Raw genomic sequence first — 15,524 nt, 5'->3', positions numbered from 1 at the left:
GATTTAGCTATATATTTGGTTTTGTATGTGATTTGTCTTCTTTTCCTTCTGGTTACTAATCTTTTGGTGAAACAATTGTAGGTGATACAATGGATCTCAATAATAATGATACTCTTGAAAACGTGCCATTGGGGGATGACGGGGATGATGACTAAGTTGATGAGGTTCTCTTGAACCTCAAGGAAATAGACAAGGCCACCCCCTCAAGACAACGTTCCCGTTCCTCCCCCACCTCCTCCAAAAGCGGCGGCACACCGAGTGTTGCCAAATGAAGGATACGTAAGTGCAATAGTCCCGCCCCGCATTAGGGCGGGAAACTTTCAAATCACAAATGACATGCTTACACTGTTGGAACAACGGGAATTCTTCATCGGGAATCCAAGTCAAAATGGATACAAGCGAAAGGGTTTGTTGATACTTGTTGGGGGAGCAAACAAACCAACGTCTATAAGGATGCTTTGCAGTTGAGGCTATTCCTTTTCTCTCTTCGGGGGATGGACTTGGATTGGTTGGAAAGGTTGCCAAATCATTCTATTCATACATGGCATGAATTGACTGAGAAATTCATTTCCAAGTTCTTTTCACCCGGGCATATGACAACTCCTAGGGATGAGATTCTTGCTTTTAAATAAGAACCCAATGAGCCTTTGCATGAGATATGGGAGAGATATCGTACTATGGTAAAAGATTGTCTGAACGATGACATGAAAGATGCTATGATCCAACAAACTTTCTATAGGGGGATCAACACTATCAATGCATGGTCAACCAACTTGCCGATAGAAATTTCATGAAAACACCATATGTGGAAGCCTGTGAGATTCTTGATGAGATGGCGGATACTTCATCGGCATGGCAAAGTAGTGCAAAGGTTGCTCAAGGCGATCCAAATGTGATTCACTTGCATAAAGAATTACATGATCATGGGCAAGCAATTGGCAAGTTGACCACCACAATGAATAAACTAGCCAAAGCTCAACTCCAACAAGTGCAAGGTCCCAAGCAAGTAAATGCAATGGAAGGAGTGAGTATGATGGCAAACAAAAGAAGACAAAGAGTCCTCAAGTGCAAAACTGGGTTGACAATTATGAGCAAGATGATAGTGGATTTGGTCAAGATGGACAATACAATGAGCAAGAGGAAGAAGTACAAATGTGAACATTTTCCAAGGGCAAAGAAACAACAATCAAGTCCCAAGTCAACAACAATGGAGACCACTAGGAAATCAAGGAAATTGGAATTCAAGCAATCAAGTGGTTGGAACGATCAAACCAACCAAAGGAATTGGAACAATCAAGGCAATCAGGGAAATTGGAATGGTAAAAATAACCAATACAGTTGGAGTGGCAATAATCAAGGCTATTGGGAAGGTAACAACCAAGGAGGGTGGAACAACAACAACAACAACAACCGGGGGTCAGGTTTTTAAAGGCCCCCGATATTTCAACAACCGAGCAACCTGCCTCCTTACCCTTGTCAAGGTCTGAGCTCTTCCAACAATAATATGGGTAGAATTGAGAACATGTTTAAACAAATGATGGAGAAGAATGCCGACTCTGATCCTCAACAAGCATCTTACAACACTTCAATTCACAATTTGGAAGTTCAATTAGGCCAAATCTCGCAAGCTTTGAACACTTGTCCTAAGGGGGCACTACCAAGTGATACGGTGGTGAACACAAAGGGTGGGAATAATACGGGACATGTTATGGCCTTGACTACAAGAAGTGAAAAAGGTGGAGATGCAACCACCTCAAATCAAATAAGAATTGTGGATGATGATATAGTGGTTCAAGAAGATGAAATTCCAAGTAATGTGGTTCAAGCTAATGAAGAAGTGAGAATTGATATTGATAAAAGTGTGGAGGAGACACAAGAAAAAGTAAACCCGTCTAGGGAACTCGTAATTGACATGCCGGAACCGGTAGTGCCAAAGGATAAGGCACCAATGCCAACGCCTCCTCTTCCATACCCTCAAATGATTGCAAGACAAAAAAGTAAGAACCAATTCAAAAAGTTTATTGACATGATGAAGAGTTTGTATATCAATGTACCATTGGTTGAGGCCTTGGAGCAAATGTCGGGTTATGCAAAGTTCATGAAAGATTTGGTGACAAAGAAAAGATCAATGAATTGTGAGACTATCAAGATGACACATCAAGTGAGTACTATTGTACACTCAATGGCTCCGAAATTGGAAGATCCGGGCGCTTTCACAATCCCATGTACAATTGGAAGTGCCGACTTTTCCAAAGCTTTATTTGATCTTGGGGAAAGTATCAACTTAATGCCCTATTCGGTGTTCAAACCTTTAGGAATTGGGTAACCAAGACCTACATCCATGAGGTTGAAGATGGTGGATCATACAATGAAGAGACCTTTGGGTGTTATTGATGATATATTGGTTCGTGTTGACAAGTTCATCCTCCCGGCGGACTTTGTGATCCTTGATTGTGAAGTGGACTATGAGGTGCTTACTATTTTGGGTAGACCTTTCCTTGCTACGGGGAAGGCTCTTGTTGATGTGGAAGCTGGTGAGCTCACTTTCCATGTGGGTGATGAAAAGGTGGTCTTCCAAGTGCAAATCTATGAGGCAACCTAATTGCAATGAAGTTTGTTCGTTCGTGGATTTGGTGACCGATGTGATAATTGATGATGCTAGTGCCACAATGAATTTTGAGGATAATTTGGAAGCCGTTTTGCTCAACCATGATAATGATGAGGAGAACGAAGGTTGTGTGGAATGTGTGAATGAATTTCAAGGAATGGGGTCGTACACTTATGAACCCCGCAAGTTATCCTTGGATCTTCAAAACCAAAAGACTCCTCCAACAAAGCCCTCAATCGAGGAGCATGTCACTTTGGAGTTAAAGTCATTGCCTCCACATCTCAGGTATGAATTCCTTGGACCTTATTCTACTTTACTGGTTATTCTTTCCTTGAGTTTGACTAACATACAGGTAGAGTCTACATTGGAGGTGCTACAAAGAAGGAAAAGAGCAATTGGATGGACATTGGCAGATATCCGGGGCATAAGCCCCGCCTTTTGCATACACAAGATTATTTTTGAGGAGGGTGCCAAACCCTCTGTTGAACATCAAAGAAGGCAAAATGAAGTAATGCAAGAGGTGGTCAAGAAGGAGATAATCAAGTGGTTGGATGTTGGGCTTGTTTACCCCATTTTTGATAGTTCATGGACTTCTCCGATGCAATGTGTCCCAAAAAAAAGGGGCATGATTGTGGTTACCAATGTTAAGAACGAGTTGATTCCTATAAGAACGGTAACCGTATGGAGAGTGTGTATGGACTACCGCAAGCTCAACAAAGTCACAAGGAAAGATCATTTCCCACTTCCCTTCCTTGATCAAATGCTAGATAGGTTGGCCTCTCGTGCTTTCTATTGTTTCCTCGATGGGTGTTCAGGCTACAATCAAATTCTTATTGCTCCGGAGGACCAAGAGAATACTACATTCACATGTCCTTATGGTACTTTCTCATTCTCAAGGATGTCATTTGGGTTATGCAATCCACCGATGACTTTTGAAAGGTGTATGATGGCAATCTTTACAGACATGGTGGAGGATATTCTTGAGGTCTTCATGGATGACTTTTCCATGGTTGGGAATTCTTTTGATGATTGGTTGAACAATTTGGATAAGGTCTTGGCAAGATGTGAGGAGACAAACTTGGTATTGAATTGGGAAAAATATCACTTCATGGTCGAGGAAGGCATTGTCCTTGGCCATAAAATTTCAAAGAATGGTACTGACGTCGACAAGGCCAAAATAGAAGTGATTTTTAGACTTCCGCCCCCGACATCCGTGAAGGGAGTAAGGAGTTTCTTGGGTCATGCGGGGTTCTATCGCCGATTCATCAAGGATTTTTCCAAAATGGTGAACCTCTTGTGTAAGCTTTTGGAGAAGGATGCCAAATTCCATTTCAATGAGGATTGCATGAAAGCATTTGAATTTTTCAAGTTCAAATTGACACCTACTTCTATTATCACCGCACCGGATTGAAGCTTGCCTTTCGAGCTCATGTGTGATGCAAGTGATGTGGCGGTTGGAGCAGTTTTGGGGAAACGTATCCACAAAATCTTCCATCCGGTCTACTATGCTAGAAAGACCATGAATGATGCCTAAGTCAATTATAGTGTGACCGAAAAAGAGCTACTTGTTATTGTCTTTGCTATGGAGAAGTTCTGCCCATACTTGATGGGTACAAAGGTGATTGTCCACACCGATCATGCAGCGCTTCAATACTTGATCTATAAAGATTCTAAGTCAAGGTTGATGATGTGGTGGGTGCTTCTATTACAAGAGTTTGATCTAGAGATCCAAGACGACAAAGGTAGTGAAAATCAAGTGGCATACCACTTGTCTCAATTGGAGGAGGAGGGGAGGCCATAGGACAGCCTTGAGATCAATGATTCCTTCCCCGATGAGCAATTACTAGCAATTTCAATGACCAGGATGCCATGGTTCGGCGACTTAGCAAGTTATCTTTTGAATGGCATTCTACCAAATGAGTTCTCTCCAAACCAAAGGAAGAATCTCAAATGGGATTGCCTTGACTATTATTGGGATGAGCCATACCTCTTCCGGATTTGTACTGATGGTGTGATTCGAAGATGTGTGCCGGAGGAGGAACAAATGAGAATTCTTGAGGCTTGTCACTCTTCGCCATATAGTGGTCACCATAGTGGAGCTAGAATGGCAACAAAAGTGTTGAGTTGTGGATTCTATTGGCTTACTCTCTACAAGGACGCTAGTGATCTAATCAAGCATTGTGATGAATGTCAAAGGGCCGGTGGGATTTTTAAGAAAAATGAGATTCCCCTCACCACCATCTTGGAAATTGACATCTTTGATGTGTGGGGTATTGATTTCATGGGACCGTTCGTGAGCTCTTGTGGGAACACTTACATTTTGGTAGTTGTGGACTATGTGTCAAAATGGGTTGAGGCCGCGGCTTTACCCAACAACGAAGCTCGAAGTGTGGTGGCATTTTTTGAAGAAGAATATCTTTACAAGATTCGGTACTCCTAGGGCTATCATAAGTGATGGGGTTCTCATTCTTGTAACAAGGCTTTTGATACCTTACACACAGAGCATGGTGTCACTCACAAAGTATCGACCCCCTATCATCCTCAAGAAAATGGACAAGTTGAAGTCTCCAACTGGGAGATCAAGAGTATTTTGTCAAAGATTGTGAATGCCAACCCGACGGATTGGTCAAGAAAACTTGATGATGCTCTCTGAAGTTGGTCTTTCAAATTTCCAAGCCAATCTGCGGCCACACACAAAACTTTGCGGTCCGCACAAATTCTGCGGCCACACTCACTTTTTTGCGGACCGCAAAGTTGCTTCCAGTTCCAGGTAAAGAGTGCGGACTGTACTCAAAATTGTGTAGCTGCACTCAGCTTAATTTTTGGGCAACTTGGTAAACCTATAAATAGAAGCTCGGTGCACTATTCACAACTTTACACACTCTGAGTCTTGAACCCTAAGCAAGCACAATGCAAGTTCAATTAATTCACAATTCTCAAACATTTCATCTGTGTAGATTCTTACCTGCATTCCTTATAACTAGTATGTTCAATCCATATTAGATTTTTTCAATTTTATTTAATTTTTGTTATTGATTAGTTTAGCTGTTTGTAGGCCTAAAATGGTCAAATGTTCTTCATATGTGCTAAAAACCATATGGGTAATCTCATGTATGCAAATTAGGGATTGGGTAGATCGTTAATAATGTTTAATAGCAAATCCCATGTCTCAACTGTGTGAAAAATGCATGAACCCTAAAGAACTGCTGCATAATTTCAAATTGTGTAGCCGTACACACTTTTTTGTGGTCCGCCGACCTTAAAGTTAGGGCAAATTGTTGCATGAATTGTGCGGACCGCACTGTTGCAGAAAAATTTGTGTGACTGCATTTTGGAACTTCAGAGAACCGGCATTTTGGGACTAGATTTGTGCGGCCGCACTTGAAATTGTGCGGTCCACACTTCAGAGTGTGTGACCACACTACAAAATTGTGTGGTTCGCACATGGCAGTCTGCGGCCGCACTCACTTTTGTGCGGTCCGCACCGCCTCTTCTGTAGTCTGATTTCCTGTAACTATCATGCATCTGTGTACATTGTTTTGAGCTCTAACTGATTCTTATTGCTATGAATTGCAGACAATAGTTAGATCACGTGGTCGAGGTGACACTTTTAAAAGGAGGTGTGAACCCTCCCGAGATTGAGGCAGAGGCAACCTCCCACTATCAGTCCAAAGAGTTATAAACAAGAAGGCAACTGCCAACATAGTTCATGAACCCTCATCATCCAGTGAGTATCTTTCGTCTAGGGAAGCTTCAGAGGGCAACTTTCTGCAAGCATAGCCGGAAGCCCAATCACAGCAAGTTCAAGGCAGATACCAACTCCGTGACGAATCCTCCACCTCAGCTAGTTCTTTTGAGGGTTCAGAGCCCTCCTCTACACACACTCCTCCTGCACTAATTGATTTAGATAATGATGATGAGGTTCCTGATGATGATGATGATGATGATGGTAGAGAAGGTGATACTAGAGTGGGCAGCCTTGAGAGGTCAAAGAAGAAGGAATTATGGGAGGATCGGTTTGTGAGTTTGACAACCTTCACACGGTTTAGAGAGTGGTGGCCAAAGATATCGCCCACACTTGAGCTACAGTTCTTAATTAAGGATTTGGATATTCACAATCCAAATGTCCTTAGATAGTTCTAGGAGCGAAAGAGGTGGAAGTGGTTCACAAAAAGTGTCATCGATGCAAATGAGTACTTGGTTAAAGAATTTTATGCCAATGTGGCTCACATAAAGAAGGGTACCAAGATAACAAAGGTGAGAAATATGAAAGTCAAATTTGACTCCTGCTCTTTGATCACTTATGTGAGCTTTGAAGAAGTAGAGGCAGACCAGTATTTGAAAAAGCTTGCTATGGGTGATGCAGCTCGCCCGTGGCTAGCTGAGATGTTGGCTGCTCGAGGACCACCACCACCGTGAATCACAACAGGGGTTCCTAACATCCGAGCCACCCTAAATTTTGAAGCTAAATGGTGGCAGACCTTTGTGTGCAGCCATATTGCTCCTCCGTGTTTGAATGAGAACAATCTCCAACTTTCCCGAGCAGTGCTGGTGTCCTCTATTATGGCTGGGTACCCAATCAATGTGGGTGCTATCATGTCAACCAATATCACATTAGCTGTCCAAAATGATGAAAGATCCTACCCTTACCTAAACACCCTCACAGAGTATTTCAACGATGCAAAGGTAGAGCCAAGGCATTATGATACAACAGTAAAGGCCAAAAAGTCCTTCTCATGGTACCACCTGCAAGGAGATGACAACCCAAAGTTCAAGGGTAAGGCAACTACTTCCACTGGCCAATCTGAGGAGCCAATGGTAATGGTTATTGATTCATCTACTGAGCCTTCTACTACTACCATGCCTTCTGTAGCAGCTGGTCCTTCCATTGAGACAGCTGACATGCCACCACCTCCACCTGCTAGACCATCTACATCAATACTAGTGTCTGCCTCTTCCATATACCCACTGACTGCACTGCGAGTCTCCCAAATATTGGCGAGTCTCAATAACTGGATGCAGCTAGCTACTTCAAATCTATCTGACATATCCAATGTTGTTGTAGCACAGTCTTCTGCCCCTGCAGCATCACAGGCACCTCTGGCAGTGGAGGAAACATTGTCAAAGATCATGGAAAATAAGAAGACCATTATGGAGACTCTGGTGGCACATAGGGAAGTCATTGAGGAATTGGGGAAGCAAGTGAAGAAGATGCGGAAATCTCAGGCTTCGAAGTAGTCAGCGGATAGGTTAAGAAAAAGAATTTACCAAGATAGTACTGCAGGATATCTGCCACTTGACCTTCTTATGGAGATAGCAGCACCAGTAGTACCTGAGGCATCACAAACAGCAGTCGGCTAGTCTGAGGAGCTGGACCTTGCTGCTGACACCGCTGAGGAGATGCTCCAAATGCTCACCAACCATATTGTCCCTCAACTAGGTAATGATGAGATACAGTTGGAGGAGACCGAGGGTGAGGAGGATGCCATGCACACTGATACCACATAGGGAGTTCTCTTAACTCTCTACCCTTCATTATCCTTGTTTTTGCTAAGCATTGAGGATAATGCTTATTTTTATTCAGGGGTGGTCTATTTTGGAAGATTTATTATTACATTGACATTTGGCCTGTAATAACTCTAATACTCCTTTTCTTTTATCTTTATTTTCTCTTTGGTTATGTATATATTCTTCCCTTTCACTTGATGTACATATTTATTTCCTTCGTTTGTATATTCATTTGTCTTACTTTCTGTAGTTTATTTCATAGCCTTTTTAGTTTATTTTTCTTACTAGTGTAACTTCTTATTTACTTTAGTAACTTCTTTTTGATTTGGTAGCTTCGATTTATGTTTAAGTGAGCAATAAGCCTTTGGTTTTGACACGGTTCTTTTTAAAGGTGGTTTTTGCGTGAACCGGGTGGCTCTTCCTAATGATGGATGGCATGATAACCTTCTTAAGGGATTGAGTCCGTTTTTTTATGTTTAGGCAAAAATAGTAGTAATGAATAAAAGGGTCTCAAGCATGCTTCACTTGGTACCAATAGATTTTCCTACGTCCTTATGGTTAAAAATAAGTTGTTGGCAGAAAATAGCTCTAGTTGTGACCTTTTGACTCTTATGTTGACTAAAGCAATCATCGAGTGGTCCAGTCGAGCTATTTGTTATTCTCAATCTTAACTAGGGTTGTCATGGGACCTCGACTCTGTTCTCTTTAGCAATCCAGTAGCGTGAGAGGTGAGATATTTAGTTGCAAGGCCAAGTACCCGTGGTAATAGTCTAGAACTTTCCCCGAATGTTTTTCTAGGCAAATTTATAAGTGTAGGTTGGCTTGAGAAATGATTGTAGGCTCTCCTTGGTCCACCTTGAAATCTTCTATAGCCTACCAATGTGATATCCCTAGTCAACCCATTTCAGCATAAGCCTTTTTTCATTCAATAACCACGTTACAAGCCTTTTTTGTTTTGTAATGACCCTCTCTTGGCACCTGATCTTTCCTTAGCATTCTTGAAAAATAATAAAGTATAAGTTTGGGGGAGAGATGAGGACTTTGAAAGTGATATAAAGGTACAAAAGAAGAGGAAAAAAATGAAGAAAATGGAAGGCAAAGAAAAGAAAGAAAGAATAAAAATAAAAATGCCAAAAAGAAAGTGATAGCATCAAGAACAAGGAAATAGTTAAGGACAATGATAGAGATGATAGAGTTTTGGAAGCTCCAAGGCCATTTACAAGATATCAAGCTAAAGAGTTGCAAGCTAAGGTTGCTAGACTTCAATGGCAAATAAAAAAGCTTTTAATTGTAGAGGAAGAGCTCAAGCCCAAAGGAGATGAATTGTCCAAGTTTTACAATTATTTGGTAGTCCAAATTGAAGTCCAATAGGAGGAAGATTGAGTTACCAAATCAGCCCTTGAAGTCCACCAATAGGGCTCAAAATGACCTTAAAAGAGTTCCAAAAGGGGGTGTTTCAAAAGGAGCCCAATTGGAGTCCAATCCAATGGCCCAAACTAATAGTTTTAAGGCCCAAATCTGCCCCAAAAGGAATTGGCCGCCCCCCACTTAATTTTGATGGCTTTTGTTACCCCTTAGGAGCCACCTACCTAAGTTTGATGGCTATTGTGACCCCTAGCAGCCCCCTACCTAATTTAGATGACTTTTTAGCAACCCCCTACATTATTTTAAGTGCTTTTAACTCCTATAAATAAGGAGTTCTTCTCATTCATAAGAGACAACATTTATTGACTAAGTATATCATACTTTGAGAGTTCTTTTGAACCTTTGTTACTTGTGCTTTGAGATTTATCTTTCAACCTTTACTAGTTTTTAGTTCAAGATAGTAAGATTACTTCTCTTTTATGATATCTTTGATTCCTTTGTGGTATTCTTAGAAGGCGATTAATACTAGTTATTAATTGTTGTCTCAAGTTACTCGTAAAGTGGCCAAGATCCGAATCTATTGTTTTGATTTGCTTTTTAAGTACAGGCGTTTGTTTTGTTCCATAAATCAAGACGTTGTTACTTTGATCTTGTCAAGGCTATAGAACTTACGTTTTAGAAGTTCTTGGAATTATTTCCTTGAATTCTTCCCATATCCTTTATTTTCATCTCTTTAATTCTAGTTGTTTAATTCCTTGTTGTTATTGCTTCCGCATTTACTTCTCAAATTCTTACTCTAATTTGGATTCCCAACCTAGTTGTTATCAAGTGGTATCAGAGCGGTTTTTATCAAGATTTCGTTCTTGGTAAGTCTTGGAATTTCTTGAATACTAAGAGCAAAGAAAAGAAAAAAAAATTAAAAACAAAAAGCGAAAATAAGTTTTTTAGAACAAAAAATAGAATTGCGTGCTCTCCGGGATATTTCTTTTGTATCTAATTTGTTACCAAAAATTAACAAAGGAAACAAGAAGAGGGGATCCTAGATATTCTTACTCTTTCTAATCTAAACATATAATCCTTTCCTTTTTGTTCGCGTCATGTTTCAACCGAGCCTAATAGTTCTAGGATTTGGTTTTTCTTTCATTAGTTCCCCAAAAATCTGAATTTTACTACTAAGAATTTCATACGAGTTGGGTTTAATTATAAATCTACAAAGTATTTTGTTCAAAGGTTATTCCGAGAAAAAAAAAGAGCTAAGTTTTGTGATACAGTTTACACTTTTTTTTTAAAGATGTCGCGTACAGGTAGTGATGATGAACGAAGGGTTCTCCAAGAAGCTGAAATCAAAGCAAGAAATGATTTTACCTTGCAATCTATGCATCAACAATTTGAAAGGTTGAATTTGCAACTCCAAGAGATAAGGGATACCATTGCTGATCAAAATGATACAATAGCTGAACTTAGGAGGGAAAATAATGTTAGACCCCAAGCTAGGAGAAATGTACCCCATGCTCCCATTGTAAATCAAGAAAACCCTATAGATGATTTTAATGATATTGATTTTGATAGGATGGGAAGATATAGGAGGGGACAAAGAGGTAGAGTAGAAGATGATAATATAAGTAGTATAAAGATGAAGATGCCATCATTCAAGGGAGCAAGGGACCCAGACTTGTACCTTGATTGGGAGAGAAAGGTTGAAACCATCTTTGATTGTCACAACTACTCTGAGGGTAAGAAAGTTAAACTTGCTGTTGTTGAGTTTTCTGACTATGCTGCTATTTGGTGGAAAAAGCTTGCTAGGGACAGATTGCAAGAAGGACAAGCACCAGTTGCTACTTGGGCTGAGATGAAGAGGGTGATGAGGAAGAGATTTGTGCCATCACACTTTCAAAGAGAGCTACAACAACGTCTTCAAACATTGAAGCAAGGGTCCATGTCTGTGGATGAGTACTTTAAGGCTATGGATATGGCTATGATCCAAGCTAATTGTACAGAGGAAGAAGAGGCTGCAATGGCTAGGTTTTTAAATGGTTTAAATAAGGAAATAGCTGATGTAGTAGAATTACATCAATATGTAACAATAGATGAGTTAGTTGATTTGTCTGTAAAGATAGAAAATTAAAATAAAAGAAAGCAGACTAGCTCGTGGAAAGGTCGGACAAGCACCATCTCCAAGAAGCCATGGCCATATCATGAGATGAAGAGTTCTTCTAGACCTCAAGAAGACAAGGGTAAAGATAAATTTGAGAACAAAGAGGGAGGTAAAACCTTTAACCCTAAACCTTTTACACCTTCTAGTTCTATTCAATGTCATAAATGTAAAGGAAGGGGTCATATAATGCATGAATGTCCAAGTAGAAGAAACATCATTCTTAGAGAAGATGGAGGATATGAGAGTGAAAAAGGTGAGGGAGAAGAAGAGGGAGATGTGAGTGATGAAGATGATGTAGAACTACCTAATGAGGGCATGATTGGGGTAGTTAGAAGGATTATGACTATCAATTTGGCAAGCAATAGTGAAGAACAAAGGGAGAATATATTCCATACTAGGTGTGGGATAAAGGGAAAAACTTGCTCTATGATCATTGATAGTGGTAGTTGTGCTAATGTGGTGAGTTCATACTTTGTGGAAAAATTGGGACTTGCATGCATGAAACACCCTACTCCATATAGACTCCAATGGTTAAATGATAGTGGTGAACTAAAGGTAAACAAACAGTGCATGATTTCATTTAATGTTGGTAGATATGAGGATGATATTCTTTGTGACATAATACCTATGCAAGCTTGTCATATCTTACTGGGTCGTCCTTGGCAGTATGACAGGAATGTTTTTCATGATGGAAGAAAGAATAGATATTCTCTTGAACTAAATGGCAGGAAATTTACTCTTGCACCTTTATCTCTTTCTCAAGTGTTTGAAGATCAAAAGAGATTAAGAGAAACAATGGGAAAACCAAGGGGAGAGATAAAAACTGAGCTTGAGGAAAAAGAAAAGAAAGAAGGCCAAGAATTAGAAAAAAAAAAGATGGCCGAGAGAAAGAGAGAGAGGGCAGCAATTTGAGAGAAGAGATAAAAAAGGGTTTGAATGAAAAAATAGACAGTCTTGGTGAGAGGAAAGAGGTTAAGGAAAGAAAAAAGAGAGTTTTTATATAAAAACCAAAGAGTGTTTAAATGCAAGAAAAAGAGGGGCTGCCCATAATACTACTTACTTACAAAGAGACTTTGATTAATTCTGAGTTGCTAACTTCTTCTTTGCCAAGTAGTATTTCTTCTCTTTTGCAGGATTTTGAAGATGTCTTTCCAGAAGATATTCCTAATGGATTGCCACCTTTACGTGGCATTGAGCATCAAATTGATTTTGTACCTGGATCACAAATCCCAAATAGGCCAGCCTATAGGAGTAATCCAGAAGAGACAAAAGAACTTCAAAGGCAAGTTGAAGAGTTGCTTGAGAAAGGTTTTGTGAGAGAGAGCATGAGCCCTTGCTCGGTTCCCGTCCTATTGGTACCAAAAAAGGATGGAACTTGGAGGATGTGCATGGATTGTAGAGCAATCAACAAGATTACGGTAAAGTATCGCCACCCTATTCCTCGTCTTGATGACATGTTGGATCAATTACATGGATCCAAAATCTTTTCTAAAATTGATCTAAAAAGTGGTTACCATCAGATTCGAATGAATCCTGGAGATGAATGGAAAACTGCTTTTAAGACCAAATATGGGCTTTATGAGTGGTTAGTTATGCCTTTCGGCTTGACTAATGCACCTAGCACATTCATGAGATTAATGAATCATGTTTTTAAGGATTTTCATGGAAAATTTGTTGTGGTGTACTTCGATGATATATTGGTCTTTTCTAACACTTTAGAAGATCATGTAGAACACCTAAAACAAGTTTTTGAAGTTCTTAGAAAGCAATTTTTATTTGCTAATCTTAAAAAGTGTACTTTTATGTGGATCGTGTGATTTTCTTGGTTTTTGTCGTTAGTTCTAAAGGAGTTGAGGTTGATGAAGAGAAAATCAAAGCAATAAAAGAATGGCCTAAACCTAAGAGTGTAACTGAAGTTAGGAGTTTTCATGGACTTGCTATTTTTTATAGGAGGTTTGTGAGAGACTTTAGTACCATTGCTTCTCCTTTAACTGAAGTTATTAAAAAGGATAAGATTTTTAAATGGGGAAAAGAACAAGATGATGCTTTTAACTTGTTGAAAGAAAAGTTATGTTCTGCTCCATTGTTACAATTGCCTGATTTTTCTAAATCTTTTGAAATTGAATGTGATGCTTCGGGCAAAGGAATAGGTGCTGTTTTGATGCAAGATTCTAAACCTATTGCCTACTTTAGTGAAAAGTTAAGTGGAGCCACATTGAACTATTCCACTTATGACAAAGAGCTATATGATTTGGTAAGGGCTTTAGCCACATGGCAACATTACTTGTGGCCAAGAGAGTTTGTCATTAAAACTGATCATGAATCCTTGAAATACTTGAAGAGTCAAGGTAAGTGGAAGGCATGCTAAGTGGGTTGAATTCATTGAAACGTTTCCTTATGTAATTTCTTACAAACAAGGGAAAGAAAATGTTGTTGCTGATGCACTTTCAAGGAGGTATGTCTTAGTTTCTACCCTGACTTCTAAATTAATGGGTTTTGACCAAATCAAGGGACTTTATGCTAATAATGTTGATTTTGGCAAAATTTTTGCAGATTGTAAGTTGAGTCCTTTTGAGAGGTTTAACCTCCAAGATGGCTTTCTCTTTAAGGAAAATAAGTTGTGTATTCCTAATTGCTCTTTACGTGAAGTATTTGTAAGGGAAGCACATTGTGGAGGGATTATGGGACACTTTGGAGTCCCAAAGACACTAGACATACTGGCCGAAAATTTCTTTTGGCCTGGAATGAGAAAAGATGTTGAAAGAATGTGCGCACAGTGTTTGGAATGTAAACAAGCTAAATCTAAAGTGTTACCGCATGGTCTTTACACGCCATTACCTGTTCCTACTTCGCCTTGGATTGATATTTCCATGGATTTTGTGTTAGGTTTGCCTAGAACAAGATATGGTAAGGATAGTATATTTGTTGTGGTAGATAGGTTCTCCAAAATGGCTCATTTTATTCCTTGTTTAAAGACTAATGATGCCTCACATGTTGCTGATCTTTTTGTAAAAGAGGTTGTCAAATTTCATGGTATACCTAGAACTATTGTTAGTGATAGGGATGCTAAGTTTTTGAGCCACTTTTGGCGTGTGTTTTGGGGGAAGTTAGGTACTAAATTGTTGTTTTCTACTTCTTGTCACCCGCAAACTGATGGACAAACTGAAGTAGTTAATAGAACCTTAGGAAACATGTTGAGGGCTGTTTTGAAAGGTAAATTAACTTCATGGGAAGATCACTTACCTATGATTGAATTTGCTTACAATAGAACAATTCATTCTTCTACAGGTATATCTCCTTTTGAGGTTGTTTATGGTTTTAATCCCTTCACTCCCCTTGATTTATTACCATTACAAACTAATGATATTGCTAATCTTGATGGTAGGACAAAGGCTGAGATGATGAAAAAAATTCATGAACAAACAAGGCTTGCAATTGAGAAGAAAAATGAGCAAACTGCCTTGAGAAAGAATAAGGGACGAAAGCAAGTTATTTTTAAACCTGGAGATTTAGTTTGGGTTCACTTTAGAAAGGAGAGATTTCCTTCCAAAAGGAAGTCAAAGTTGCATCCTAGAGGAGATGGCCCATTTCAAGTCCTTGAAAGGATTGGAGACAATGCTTACAAGTTGGACCTTCCTGGTGAGTTCCAAGTAAGTGCCACATTTAATGTTGCTGACTTATCTTTGTTTGATGTAGGATCGAATTCGAGGACGAATTCTTTTCAAGAAGGGGGGAATGATAGCATCAAGAACAAGGAAATAGTTAAGGACAATGATAGAGATGATAGAGTTTTGGAAGCTCCAAGGCCATTTACAAGATCTCAAGCTAAAGAGTTGCAAGTTAAGGTTGCTAGACTTCAATGGCAAATAAAGAAGCTTTTAATTGTAG

Source organism: Nicotiana tabacum, chromosome 6 (genome assembly GCF_000715075.1).
Source record: "Nicotiana tabacum cultivar K326 chromosome 6, ASM71507v2, whole genome shotgun sequence".
Classification (NCBI taxonomy): domain Eukaryota; kingdom Viridiplantae; phylum Streptophyta; class Magnoliopsida; order Solanales; family Solanaceae; genus Nicotiana; species Nicotiana tabacum.
The sequence above is the reverse complement of the archived record's forward strand: the minus strand, read 5'-3'. Positions refer to the sequence as shown.